The sequence below is a fragment of the Eptesicus fuscus genome, chromosome 20, assembly GCF_027574615.1.
Source record: "Eptesicus fuscus isolate TK198812 chromosome 20, DD_ASM_mEF_20220401, whole genome shotgun sequence".
Classification (NCBI taxonomy): Eukaryota; Metazoa; Chordata; class Mammalia; order Chiroptera; family Vespertilionidae; genus Eptesicus; species Eptesicus fuscus.
This window is the reverse complement of record NC_072492.1, coordinates 28123744-28138657: the sequence shown is the minus strand read 5'-3', so window position 1 is coordinate 28138657 and position 14914 is coordinate 28123744. Positions and strand designations below refer to the sequence as shown.

The 14914-nt window shown below is 44.5% G+C and overlaps 1 protein-coding gene across 6 annotated transcripts in view; it reads left to right on the top strand.

Annotated features, from left to right (window-relative positions):
- Positions 1-4921: 4921 nt before the first annotated feature.
- The window catches only part of DUSP14 (dual specificity phosphatase 14), a 38191-nt gene continuing 28198 nt past the window's right edge, over positions 4922-14914 (top strand). For 5 of the 6 annotated variants that reach the window (XR_008554845.1, XR_008554841.1, XR_008554843.1 and 2 more), the window contains exon 1: positions 4922-5074. The gene's annotated coding sequence lies outside the window, so the exon portion shown is untranslated. The remainder of the gene's footprint in view (positions 5075-14914) is intronic. The other variant, XM_008149517.3, reaches the window with a different exon arrangement.

Below are 14914 nucleotides of genomic sequence, written 5' to 3'. Positions count from 1 at the left end.
AAGTGGCCCTGGGTCTGGGAGAGGCCAAGCGTCCCTGGGTCCGGGTGAGACCATGCGTCCCTGGATCCGGATGAGGCCTCGTGCACCTAGGCCCGGGTGAGCCCAAGTGGCCCTGGGTCGGGGAGAGGCCAAGCGTCCCTGGGTCCGGGAGAGACCATGTGTCCCTGGATCCAGGTGAGGCCTTGTGCAACTAAGCCCGGGTGAGGCCACGTGCCCCTGGGTCTGGGAGAGGCCAAGCGTCCCTGGGTACGGGTGAAGCCAGATCCTGGGTCCGGGTGAGGCCGTGCGCCCCTGGATCCATCCGGGTGAGGCTGGGTCCCAGGCCCGGGTGAGACCACGCGCCCCTTGGGTATGGGTGAGGCCACGTGCCCCTTAGTCCAGGTGACGCCGTGCCCCTGGGTTCGGCCGAGACCAAACCAGAGGGAGTCGGACCTCCATTACCACCATTTGTCCACCATCCAGAGCTGAGGGGTCAGTGCTGACATGTACACATAAGGAACTACTGGACATCGAAATTGGGCTCAAAAGAACTGTTGGTCCAGGGGGAAGCTCGCTACAGATTGATTCATTTGCCTGTCAGCATAAATATTATTGCTCGTCTCACATTCAGTTCTTATTAGTATATATCTAGTGACATTTGATCTCGTTCATCTAGAGGAAATGATGAACAACATAGACTGAGGAACAAGAACAGAACCAGAAGCAAGGAGGCATCGATCGGACTATCGGGCCTCAGAGGGAGGATAGGGGAGGGTAGGGGGAGGGTTGGGGGAGGGGGAGAGTTCAACCAAAGGACCTGTATGCATGCATATAAGCCTATCCAACGGTTAAGTTCAACAGGGGATTGGGGCATGCGTGGGGAGAGGGGTGGGATGGGAATGGGGGGATGAGGACAAATATGTGACACCTTAATCAATAAAGAAATTAAAAAAAAAAAAAAAAAAAAAAAAAAAAGAATACATGAATACATCCTAGTTGTAAGTTTTTTAAAACCCCTCTCTTTTCCTTTTTACGTTAAGAGTTTATATACTTTCTTGTTCACCAGCACAACACTGGAAAGACCTGAGTGCTAATGCTTGTTCTGCTCCATCATCCTAATACAGCCTTGAGCAAGTTTCTCAACCCTTCGTGTGTAAAGTGTGCTTGATAATACTTCCTGACCGGGTTTGATGAAGATTAAACGGCATAAGGTATATTAACCACCTGGCACCTCCCTTCCCTTCCCATGGGACCTTTGATATTTTCGTTTAACCCCAGACAGGTATAAGCAAGCACTTGGTTTTCCTGTACCACACAGTTCACATCATGGTAAAGTCTCACAGAGGGGACACTAAAATCTGATGAGAGAGAAACATCCATCAGCTGCCTCCTACACACCCACTACTGGGGATATGCCCACAACCAAGGTACATGCCCTTGACTAGAATCGAACCTGGGACCCTTCAGTCTGCAGGCCAACGCAGAAAGACACAGAGCAAATGTTAAAACAGGCAGATGTGCATTTTTCAAGGATGTTATTTACATTGGAATTCTCATCACTGCATCATTGCCACAGCCCCAGGGTTGCATTAAGGGCAGGAAATTTCAGAGACAGATACATACTAAATGACCTAGTTATCCTAGACATATTGTAATATTCTCTTATACAATGCCTTGCCCAAGAAGCTTGCAGTCAGGTCACAAAACTATATACGCACTATGATTGTCACTATGTAAAGAAAACGAAAAAAATCATGCATAGTAAAAAGACCAGAACGAAGCTAATTGTTGTTTGTTAAGTAGTAAAATTATGGGTGATGGCATTTGCACACCCTCTCTCTCTGGTAATGTGACACTTGCTTATTAATGGAAAATAAATTTTATGAGAATTACAAATACTCTAAAAATACAAGTTTAAAATATTTCACATTAATAAAATTTAGTCTTTATGATAGCTATAGAAGGTGCTATATTACATCTTATAAAACAGCCTTTGCCAATTTCTGTAGTAGATAACGTGTGTTTGGGGACTTCTGTCTCCTAGTTCTTTTATCTTTTCCACATTTATAGTTTCCTCCCAAATACCTGGTGTCCTCTGTCCCTCTCAAATGTGCCAAAGGACAATAGTTTAAAGACTTACTTCTCTGGAGAAATGCCATATTGCATGTTAGCTACCAATGGATGGCATGTATTCTGGAATTACAGACGTTAGCAAGCAGGGGCTTGAGACACCTGTGACCAACAGGACCTGATGGTAAACTTCTGTAGCCCGAGGAGCCCTGATCACAGCTGTTCCCCAATTCTGACAGATCTGTCAAAGCTGCTGTCATTTGTTAACCAGCGGCAATGATACAAATGGAAGATGCAGCTATTCTTTCTGAGGGACCCATAAAGCTCTGATGAATCTAAGGAGCCTAAGCAATTAAGGAGAGTATTTTTGGAAAGGCAGACATCAGAAGCCAAGCAGAGTAGTAGTTTCCACCCTCTACTTACTGTGTCTAATCAGATCAGCTCTCATTCTGGGTAGAAGCTGCATCACACTAAAACGCTGCTTATTTAGATATAGTCAGGAGCACCCACACCTCCCGAGGCGTATGTCAGTCATACTCTTGTAGCAGATGACCTCGAAGATGTTTCTATAAAGATCGTTAACACCTATAAAGATACCTATTTCTAGTCAGGTAATGTGCTATCCAGGAAGGTGGCCACTAGCCTCATGTGGCTATTGAAATTTAAATGGATTAAAGTGAATTTAAATTGCTGTGGCCAGGTGGCTCAATTGGTTAAAGCGTCGTTCCCGTTCGAATGCTAAGTTTGCAAGTGAGATCAGGGCATATACAAGAATCAACCAATGAGTGCATAGAGAAGTAGAACAACAAATCTCTCTTCCTAAAATCGTAAGTAAGCTTTTAAAATTTAATTAAAATTAAAAAATACAGTCACAGCCCATTTCAAGTGCTCAAAAGCCGCATGAGGCTAGGCCCTAGCCGATAGGGGATTCTGTACTGGACAGTGCAAATACATAACATTTCTATCACAGAAAGAACCTTTCTATCACAGAAAGTGCTATTGGACTGTGCTGGTTTAGAAAAGAATACCTTCAAGTTGCTTTTTTCCTTTCTTCCTTTTTGGTAGAGGCATACAGAAGCCTACACTTCCACTGTGAAGGCATGAAGCACCTCCCTACCCACAGGCCTACGTGTAGTCACTAAGAGATCATGCTGAATTTAGCACTTTGTCCTACTTTCCTTAATCTCTAGATCTTTATACATGCCTCACACTGAACACAGTCTGTGTTAGTCCTCCCCCGCCCCTCTTCACTGATGAGGGTATGCTTCTTCATGGTAGGCTTAGGCTTAGTTCCTGTAATCCATGAACATGCCGGGCACCTCCTCACGAACTAGAGCTATTCTGGAAACCAGCCTCCTGGGTAACAAACAGGCTTGAATCTGGAGAGGGATGCATCTATTTGTGCTGCTGAGTCACTGAATTGACTGAAGGAAAGACTGGGGGAGGAGGGGGAAGAAAGAAAGGGAAGAGGCATACAATGGCTTCTCTATAGAGATTTTGTTATTTTTGGTATTGGCATGTCAAAAATAAGTCATTAGATGAATTGATGGTGGAGTAGTTTAGTGCTGGGAAGATACCTTTCCCAGGCAAGATTTGAACTAGTGTTTTATCCTGAATCAGTTTCCTTCCCTCACACAGAAAGATTAGTTTTGCCTAATTTTAAAGCTGTGATTCTCTATTTATGAAGGCAAAATAAATCTCTCCATCCTGGAACTTTTTAGTTCCCCTAAGATGAACACGAAAATGCATTTGATGTTCTGTTTTTGTCTGGGAAGTAGACAGAACTTTTAGATATTCCTGCACCCAGGGGAAGACTCCGAGTCCCGCTGGGAATCAGGAAGAGCATGAAAAAGCCTCAGAGCTTTCTGGTTGAAGATGCTGGGAGATGTAAACGCAGTACGCGTGGTTTTACTTCCTTCGTCAATCCCTCCCCCAAACCTATGACTCTTCGATTGACTTCAGCAGTTCTGATGCCAAGGGTTTGCAACGGCGTGGAGCTGGATCTGATGAGCAAAGGCTGGGCGTGGAGTCAGGACTCAGGTGTCTGACTCACGGAGCCCCGAGGAAGTCGTCTATACTCCCCTCACCTGCCAGGGCAGGGTTGTGCTGAAAAAAGTCGGTTTTGCATCTACTCACGTTACAGATGGGCCGACCTACCAGTGAAAAAAGCCTCAGACAGCAAATAATCCCTCAACGCATCCGTGTGTTCAGCCTGGGCTCCGTAGACCCTACACCCCACCTCGGAGGCACGGGCTAGGTGTGGATCGGGGGTTTGGAGACCCAGATGGCACCCGTGTTCGTGGCGGTGGGCTGGCCACCTCGGGGCAGGCCAAGTATCGCCGCATCTATAGCTACTTCTGTGTCTCGGACCACGTAGCCCCCGCAGTTACTGGAAACCTCCCACACCCGCCCAAGCAGAAGTCACCCAACAGTTGCTACGAGCTTTCCCCGTCCCTCTTCAGCCCCAACTCCCCGGCTCTCCGCGCGGACTGACGGTGGGGGTGGGGTGAGAGTCGGTGATTAGTCACGAACTGCAGTCTTCACCCTCTTAGGATTGTTTTCTTGCCTTTAACTCTCTCACATCCAGAAAGTACCAGTACATCACCCGGCACCCGTGCCCCAAACTCGGCTTGCAAACGCTGAAGTGGGAACGGGAGAGAGGCGGATGGGGAGACAACAGGGGACCCCTAAGCAGAGTCTGCGGAGTGGGGGGGGCGGAGGAAAGCGAGTGTCAGCGGAGCAAAGGACTCGCCTCCGCCGAGCCGCTCGGCGCTGGAGGGCACAGTGCGCACGCGCAACGCCCGCGGCTCCAGGCGTCCCCCGCCGGCACCCCGCTCCCCGCCGAGGCCCCGCCCCCAGCCCCGAGGCCCCGCCTCCGGAGAGGGCGGTGGGGCGCAGGGGGCATGCGCGCGGCCCGGCCCGGCGCGGGCGGAGGGGAGAAGGCGGGGTGCGCGCGGCGGCCAGCCCGCAGAAGCCGAGAGCCGCGCAGGAGGACGGAGCGCCCGCCGCGAACTCGTCGGAACCGGTACGCTGCCCGCGGGCCCGGGAGGGGGGCGGACGGGCGGGACTTGGTGCCGATGCGGCTCTGGGACCCTGGCGAGATCGGGTGGCCGGGGTCCCGGGTCCCCCGCGACCCTCGCTTCTGGAAACTTTGTGCCGGCGCCCCCACCTGCTCCCAGTGGCTCTCGCATCCTCTGGGCGGCGGGAGAGGAGAGGCCCCGCGCCCTCGGCAGCGCCCCCTCCTCAGCACGCGGCCCCCGGCTCGCTGGCTCTCCGTGCGCCACCCCGGCCGCTCCGCTCCTCGGCGGACACCCTGGCCCCGGGCACTGACCCTCGGGCTCCTTCGCTGGCGTCCCCGTCCGCCCCCCTCCCGACCCCTCCGCTCTGCGGCCTCGCCACGGCCTCTCCACCCCTCGCTCCGAGCCGCGGGGGCCGACGGCGGCTTTTTGCCTCTGCCGGAGGCTCCTGGTGCATTGGTAGGAGCAACTTGACTTGCAGCAAAGCCAAGTATTCAACTGGAGTGTTTTTCTTCGCGGTGGTGAATTGGTGTGCGCAGAGCTAACGTGTTCTATTTCTTCTCAGAGCCCTTGCTCCGAAGCGAAGTTGAGTTGTTTGTGTGTGAGGGCAGTTGCATGCTGTAACTGTCTTCAGTGGATTGTATGACTATATTTTATTTAGGTGGATGTTGCCAATGGTACCAGCCAGTGTTATGGTAACAGGGCATCCGAGAGGCAAGGGAAGTGACTTACAAATGCAGTTCTGCTGTGCAGGAATTTAGTACACACACACACACACACACACACACACTCAAAAAAACCTCCTTGTACTTTTTACCCAGCAAGACCTTAGGGCATTTAGCATGTATCAACTAGCAGCTGTTCATTGTAATGTTATGAGCGGGGAGGTAGAGAGCATTAGCATCCCGTTTTACAGAGGTCAGAACGGAGGGAAAGAGCCAAGTCCTTATTCTTTACGAACCTTAAGGAAATATGGACCAAGAGATGTAACTCCGAGTTTCCTGGAATTCCTGGTGTAATAAGGCCACGGAGAACATCGTCCCTGAGATGGGACAGTTCAGTTAAAAATCAGAGCGGCTGGGGCCAGCCTTCAGCAACTCCAGGCTCGAGGGACTCGGCTCTGCCTCCGAGTGAAGTGATACAGGACAAGTCACAGCTGCTCTGCGTGTTTCCTGCTCTTTAAAATGAGGGGAACAAAGGTGCTGTATCCTTTGCAAAGTTGTGTGTCTCTGCAGGCTCCACCGACGAGCTGCATTTGGTAACTGTTACTTGTTGTGGACTGATAAAGGCTCCCATTCTTGAGTTCCCTTTAGAAACGCAGGGAATGAGGCGCCCACCAGAATGAATAACCGCCTATCTTCCGGGGCACCTGAGAACTCCCCGCCCGGACAGCCTGAGGCAGGGACCCCAACCTGGGAGAGGGGAGAGGGTTGCCGGGTGGAGGTAGGAATGAGCCCTGCGCTGGCGGCTTGACACATGGGCACTATTGCTGCCTCCAGCTCTGACTCATCTTCTGACGCTTGGGGGAGGAGAGGTAGTTGCTTGATATTTTTGGCTTTCCCCCATAAAAGGGGAGACAGTTTCCTGCATCCCAAGTGTTTTTAACGTCAGTGTTGAATTTGTCCATGCCGCGTTCTCATCTGAAATCTCTTATATTGGTTGAATGCAAGTATGATTTCTATAGCATCTTTTAATAGACTAGCAATAAATGTGTATATTTATATCATATAAACTGGCCAGGTGTATAGCTCCAGGAAATCCTTTAAAACTTTAGCATAAAAACTAGCATTTTTAAATGGTGGTCTTTAGGAAGGTGTCTGGGTTTCGTGGATTCTTTTGTAATTGGGATTTTATTTCAAGGCATAGTGGATTAAAAACCCTTTTTCTAAATACAAGAAATACACCAATCATTTAAAAAAAACTTTTTTAAAATATATTTTTATTGATTTCAAAGAGGAAGGGAAAGGAAGAGAGAGACAGAAACCTCAATGATAAGAATCATTGATTGGCTGCCTCCTGCATGCCCTCTACTGGGGATTGAGCCCGCAACCCAGGCATGTGCCCTTGACCGGAATCGAACCTGGGACCCTTCTGTCCACTGAGCCAAACCTGGCAGGGCTTAATCATTCTTTATGTAAAAATATTAAAACTTTACAGATAAGGTTAAAGGTTTCTTTTGAGCATCTTGCCCCAAAACAGCTGCTGACTCTGTGTTTATTGGTTTGTTTGTATCCTTTTAGACTTTTCTAATAAGCATTTTCATGAATGTCTTTGCACAATGTGACTTTTTTTAATTGAAATGAATTATTATAAAATTAACTGGCCCTGTTCATAGAGATTTAAGTTCTGTCTAGAACAGGTAGCATGTACATTAATTACAGCTGGTTGTATAAAGTTTTATTAACCTGATAGAATGGCAGTATTTCTTTGGACAACTGGCAAATGACCCCCTTTTAACCAACTTCAAAGCAATTAAATCATTAAGATCCTAGGCTTTACTTTCCCTTAAGGAAAAAGACAAGTCTAGGACTACTAGTGTATTCATCTTTTCTTTGCTTATAAGGAGGCATTAAAGGGGGTGGAAAGCAGAGAGAGTTGCTAAAGCAACAGCACCTGGGTATAAACTTACAGAGCAAACAACACTTAAGGTGGTAGGTAGCTTTAGTTATTTATGAAAGCTTCACTGGGGTGAAGACAAAGAAAGGGAAGTGTAAAGATGAGTGAGTGAAAACAAAATTCCCATAAAGAGTTGATGGGTTTTAAATGTTGGGTATTTATTGAGGACTTTTGCCATGCTAAAAGGTATTGTGCTGACAGGCTGATAGTAACAGTCAGAGAGGAAGTGTTCTTTCCCCAGATTAGCCAGAATTGTAATGATTCTGAATTCCTGGAAATCAGCATTATAGTTATTTAACCTTTTATAAAATGGTGAATTGTGACACACAGAAGAGACTATAAAACATAAATGTATAACTTAATTATTTTAAAGAAAGCACCACAGTAACCATCCTGCAGGTCAGGAAGTGCCCTCAATCCCACTCTTCCCAACGACAACCTCTCCCTCCCCCAGAGGTAACCGAGCGGTGACTACTCTCATTGTGTGAAAATCACTTCCTTTCTCTGCTATAGTTTTATCCCCTAAATAGAAAGCTCTAAACAGCACAGTTTCATTTTGCCTGTGTTTGTTTTTTTTTTAATCTTGTGCAAATGGGCTCAAAGTAGGAATTCTTTTAAATTATTTTATCAATATTGTGTGTGTATATGTATCTACACACAGACACATTTTTTTGTTTAAATTCTTGTAGCATTATATATTTTTAAAATTCATCTATGTTGATACCTATGACTATAATTGTTTAATTTATATATATGTGTATATGTATATATACATATATAGGGTGTCCCCCCAAAAATACATATACACTTTGAATAATTATAGAGGTAGTGTTTATTAAAATACATTTCATTTTCAAAATCGGCCTATTAGCTGTTAAAATGTGTATACATTTTTTTGGTCACCCTGTATATACATATACACATAATTTTGTTTATTATATATTTTTAAGATTCATCCATGTTGTTATATGTGCCTGTATTCATTTTTGTATGAACATACTGCAGGTTATTTATCCATCATCCACTACTGATGGACATCTGAATGGTTTCTGCTCTGGGGCAGTTATGAACAGTGCTGGTCATAGGTGTGTGTATCTCCAGCTTTACTAGCTGATGCCTGTTTTCCAAAGTGGTTGTACCAATTTACATTCCTCCAGTGGTGTCAGCCTTGAATTTATAAACCACTGTATTTGTTCTTTAACCACAATATGTTTGGGTATTTCTCAAATGAATACATGTCACCTATGTGGACTGATCCCTGGCCCTTCATGTACCATTATATTTACATATACTTATGTTTATTGTATGGATTGGACTAACATACCACCCAAAGGTTAGAGATGGTTTTTCCACTCTTATTTAATAGACAAATATCCAATAGAACCCTTCTTTTAATCTTAAAAAACCCCACACATGTATAGTTAAATATGCCACATGAAGTAGTAAAAATAAAAGTGTCTAGTACCTAGAAGTCTTTTAAAGATTTTTGGTGAATCCTACCTCTTGGGCTACCAGATGGCTTGACTTGCACTGTTGAATGCTTGCCTGTGTCCAGCCCTGAATGTGCAAGCCAGCATTGCTGGCTTTAGGGTGACGTGTGTAGGAACTCAGGCCAGTGCTGTTAAAGTACCTTTGGAGGACAGGTATTCACATGCTTGTGCACATGTGCACGTCCCCCCAAAGGCACCAAGCACAGACCGTGGTTTGTCCTTTCTTGGCAATTCCAGAGGAACCATAGCTTCTTTGCCACTGGAATAAATGACTCTTTTACCATCTTTAAAAGTGTAATTTTCTCCATATCTTCCTTTGTATGCGACAGAAGAGACAGTTTAGAACTACCTCTTTTGATGTAGAAAATTCCTGCTTTTTGAGTAGACAGTTGCCAGGTTAACTTGGATTGCCTGTGTTTGGTGTTGCTAGCTAGATTTAAAGGTGTTGTGTATGTGTGTGTGTGTGTGTGGGGGGGGGGGAGTGAGGATAGGGAGATGTGGGGAGGTTACGTTGGGACTGTTATTAAATTGTTAAATTCAGGTATTTGTTGAGTATCTACTGTGCCTAGTCTCTGCTAACAGTGTACAGCAGAATGTTCTACAATCCATAGGTTTAGAAAATACCCTCAGGGGGATTCTTCTTAGCTGGAGGGGTGATGGAAGAACAGTAGCCCAAAGAGTGTGAGATTTTAAAATTTCTCTTTATTTCACTTCTTCTGTAAGGCATCTTGGAAAATGGCTAAATTGTTTTATTTTCAGCCCTTACATAAATAATGATTTCTTTAAAAACACATATTAAAGATTTTTTTCCAGATTCTTTAAAATCATTATATTTTAAACAAAACAACTACTTACATATAAGTTCAAGAAAAAACACCCAAGGGGAGGATAAAAAGTGTTAGAACCTCTTAATTTGAGCAATGCGGGGAGAAATCCTGTTTGTATTCTTTGATGTGATTCTGTTAGTCTTTTTGATTTCTTCGCTCTTTAAGTTTGTAGATACACACGAGAAGACTCTTAAGTGAGAGCATGTGGCTTCTGTTGACTAGTAAATATGTATGTGACATAGAGACCTCATACTTACTCTATGATGGTGGTCCCATAAGTTTCCTGTCCCCTAGTGACATCATAGCCATCCTAAAGTGTTGATGGTGATGCTGCTGTAAACAAAACTGTGCTGCCAGTCATATAAAAGTATAGCACCCAGCTCAGAGGTTGAGCGTGGACCCAGGAACCAAGAGGGCCCCAGTTCCATTTAGTCTCTCGTGGGAGGGGTGTGCAGGAGGCAGCTAATCGATGATGTCCCTACCTCATTGGTTTTTCTATCTCTCTCCCTCTCTCTTCCCCTCTCTCTAAAATCAACAGAAATATATATTTTTTAAAAAGTTTGCTAGGAGCAGGTACAGGTTAGAGGGGGTCAATGGGGAAAAATTGGGGGACATCTGTGATACTTTCAACAATAAAGCTGAATTTTAAAAAAGTTTGTTATACAAGTGCATCCTGTTATGCTGTGAATAGCCTCATACATTTCATGTTTATCATGCCTCTTGATTGCACTATTTTCTCTTGTGCTTGATTTAATCTCATGTTGTTTTGTTCATCATGGTCCCTAAGTGCAAAATCGATTGCTAATGTTTCCAGTACGAGGTCATATCAAGTGATTAATCTGGAAACAAAATTAAAAGTGATTAAGAACTACAAAGGTGGAAAATCAGTGATGGTTATACTCACAGTCAGGCATGTCCCATTCCACTATACATACTACCATCTTGAAGAACATGACGGAAGCTGTTAAAGGATCTGCTTCATTGAAGGTAATGAGACTAACCAGTATTCCAACAAGAGCCCATATCAGACAGAGAGAAACTTCCAATGACCTGGATTGAAGATCAGACACAGAAGCACATCTCTTTCAGCACCATATGGTCAGGGCCAAAACAAAAAGATTTTTTTAAAATATATATTTTATTGATTTTTTATAGAGAGGAAGGGAGAGGAATAGAGAGCTAGAAACATCGATCAGCTGCCTCTTGCATACCCCCTACTGGGGATGTGCCCGCAACCAAGGTACATGCCCTTGACCGGAATCGAACCTGGGACCTTTCAGTCCACAGGCCGACGCTCTATCCACTGAGCCAAACCGGTTTCGGCACAAAAAGATTTTTAAAAAAAATATATTTTATTGATTTTCCACAGGGAGGAAGGGAGAGGAATAGAGAGCTAGAAACATCGATGAGAGAGCAACATCTACCAGCTGCCTCCTGCACACCCCCCCACCGGGGATGTGCCCGCAACCAAGGTACATGCCCTTGACCGGAATCGAACCTGGGACCCTTCAGTCCGCAGACCGACGCTCTATCCACTGAGCCAAACCGGTTTCGGCAAAGATTTTTTTTTCAATACTGAAAGAAAAGGCTGGACTCAACTAAGATGTTGAATTTACTGCTAGCTCTGGGTGGCTTAAACAATTCAAGAATCATTATTCATTACATGATATTAAAGTGAATGGTGAAGTCTATGTGTGCTGACATGAAGGCAGCTGAAGAATTTGTGGAAACTGTAGATAAGCTGATTGTGGAAGAAAATTAATTGCCATAGCAAATACTCAACATGGATGAAACCTCCTTATTCTGGAAATGGATACTTGAAAATTTCATCCATAAGATGGTCAGGTTTCAAGGCTTTTAAGTACAAGGTAACAGTCTTGCCTTGGGGACTGTTTTAGGCTACAAATAGAAACCCTTTGTGATCTGGCACAGTGAGAACCTCAGGGCCTTCGAGCATGTCAATAAGCAGACACTGTCAGTGTGCAGACAGGAGCAAGAAGTCATGGATGACTCAGCTCCTCTTCCAAGATGCTCTCCTGAATTGCTATGCCAGTGAAATGGAGAGGTACTCTTTGAGAATAACAATACCTTTTAAGATTTTGCTAACTGTTCATAATGTTCTCTTACTGTTGACACCCTTTTATTGGTGATTTTTATCCCAATACCGAAGTGGTGTTTCAGCCAATGGAACAAAGAGTTATAGCAGCTTCTAAGGCCTGTGTGAGGAAGACCAGGCTATTGCTTCACCTGAGGAGAAACTGATGCAATTCTGGGAAATTACAACATCTATGGCTGCATCAAGAACCTTGCTTGGCCCTTGCTGGGTTGCTCATTTGGTTGGGACCTCTGGTTGGTGACTGCTAGGTTAGAGAGTTGTTCTGATATACCAAGGTTGGGGGTTTGATCCCCAGTCAGAGCACATATAAGAATCAACCAGTGGCCGAAACCGGTTTGGCTCAGTGGATAGAGCGTCGGTCTGCGGACTCAAGGGTCCCAGGTTCGATTCCGGTCAAGGGCATGTACCTTGGTTGCGGGCACATCCCCAGTGGGGTGTGTGCAGGAGGCAGCTGATCGATGTTTCTCTCTCATCGATGTTTCTGGCTCTCTGTCCCTCTCCCTTGCTCTCTGTAAAAAGTCAATAAAATATATTTAAAAAAAAAAAAAGAATCAACCAGTGAATGCATAAATAAGTGAAACAACAGATTGATGTTTCCCTCTCTCTAAATCAATTAAAATTTTAAAAAGAACCTTGCTTGGGCTTGGGGTGATGTCACCAAAGGAGTATATGAATGGCACCTGAAAGAAGACAATCAAGAGGTTTGTTCGTCCATAACTTCAAAGGATTTGCCAATGATGAGGAGGTTGTAAAAATCAACAAGGTTGTGGTTGAAATGACAAACAGTTTTAACCTGGGTGTGGATGAGGTTGACATTGAGGAGCTCCTAGAGGTGATTCCTGAGAATCGACTAATGAGGTGTTGTTGGAACTGAAACAGGAACACATAGCTGAAGGAAACCTCAGGAGAAGAAAAGAACCCTCAAGAAAATTCACAGTGAAGGGTTGAAAGCTTTTTCAGGCTTGAATAAGCTCCTTAAAAATTTGAAAGCCTGGCCAAAACCGGTTTGGCTCAGTGGATAGAGCGTCGGCCTTCGGACTCAAGGGTCCCAGGTTCGATTCCGGTCAAGGGCATGTACCTTGGTTGCGGGCACATCCCCAGTAGGAGGTGTGCAAGAGGCAGCTGATCGATGTTTCTCTCTCATCGATGTTTCTAACTCTATCCCTCTCTCTTCCTCTCTGTAGAAAATCAATACAATTAAAAAAAAAAATTTGAAAGCCTGGACCCCAACACCCAAAGGTTTTCATTAATAGAGAGGAATGTTCATGGCATTATTTACTCACCAGCAAATGTATGATCAAACCACCATGGACATATTACTGAAAAGAGTGACACCTCTTCAGGAAGAGCCTAAAGTCCTTTAGGACAGCGGTCGCCAACCGGTGGTCCGTGAGGTCCGAAAGGTTGGCAACCACTACTTTAGGAGGTATTCCAGAAGGCAGCTCCATGTGCGTTATTGTTCCTGTAAACCTAGTGGAACGAGATGTGGAAATAAATGGAAGATGGTGACATTGATGATCCTGACCCTGTGTAGGCTAATGTGTATGTTTGTGTTAGTTTTTAACTAAAAAGTTTAAAAATAAAATAAAATTTAAAATAGCAAAAAGCTTATATAATAAAGATATAAAGAATATTTTTAGCCCTAACCAGTTTGGCTCAGTGGATAAAGCGTCGGCCTGCGGACTGAAAGGGTCCCAGGTTCGATTCCAGTCAAGGGCATGTACCTTGGTTGCGAGCACATCCCCAGTAGGGGGGTGTGCAGGAGGCAGCTGGTCGATGTTTCTCTCTCACTGACGTTTCTAACTCTCTATCCCTCTCCCTTCCTCTCTGTAAAAAAAAAAAAAGAATAAAATATATTAAAAATATTTTTATGTAGCTGTACAGGGTGTGTTTTAAGCTAAGTGTCACAAAATAAGTTTATAAATTATAGTAAGCTAAAAATTTCTCATAGAAGAAAAATATTTTTAAATTTGGTGTAGCCTAAGTGTGCAGTGTTTATCAAGTCTATGGTAGTGAAGACTTTCATGGTAAGTGCCCTATACAAATGCACCATTTTATCTTTTATACTATATTTTTACTGTACCTTTTCTATGTTAGGTATGTTTAGTTGTATTACAATTGCCTACAGCAGCAGTCACCAACCTTTTGGACCTCACAGACCACCAGTGGCCCGCAACCACCGGTTGGCGACCGCTGGCCTACAGTATTCAGTACAGTATCACGCTGTATAGGTTTGTAACCTAGGAACAATAGGCTATACCAGTGGTCGGCAAACTCATTAGTCAACAGAGCCAAATATCAACAGTACAACGATTGAAATTTCTTTTGAGAGCCAAATTTTTAAAACTTCTAATGCCACTTCTTCAAAATAGACTCGCCCAGGCCGTGGTATTTTGTGGAAGAGCCACACTCAAGGGGCCAAAGAGCCTCATGTGGCTTGCGAGCCGCGGTTTGCCGACCACGGGGCTATACCATATAGCCTAGGTGTGTAGTAGGCTACACCATCTAGGTTTGTGTAAATGCACTCTGATGTATGCAAAATGATGAAATCACCATTTCTCAGAATGTATCCCCATGTACCCATTAAATGACTCATGATTGTTATGTTTATTTTAAATTAGTCAGTATATTTTTGACAAATGTAAAAAGGACGTAGAAATCTCTAATAGCCTTTAATTTGCACTGTCACACATGTTCTGTGTTTGGGGAACAGAACCCTTTCAGGGTTAAAGTTTGTATATCATTTCATATGATGTTTTTTGTTAAAACTTGGAGAAGTATTCAATGTTTTATAGAACT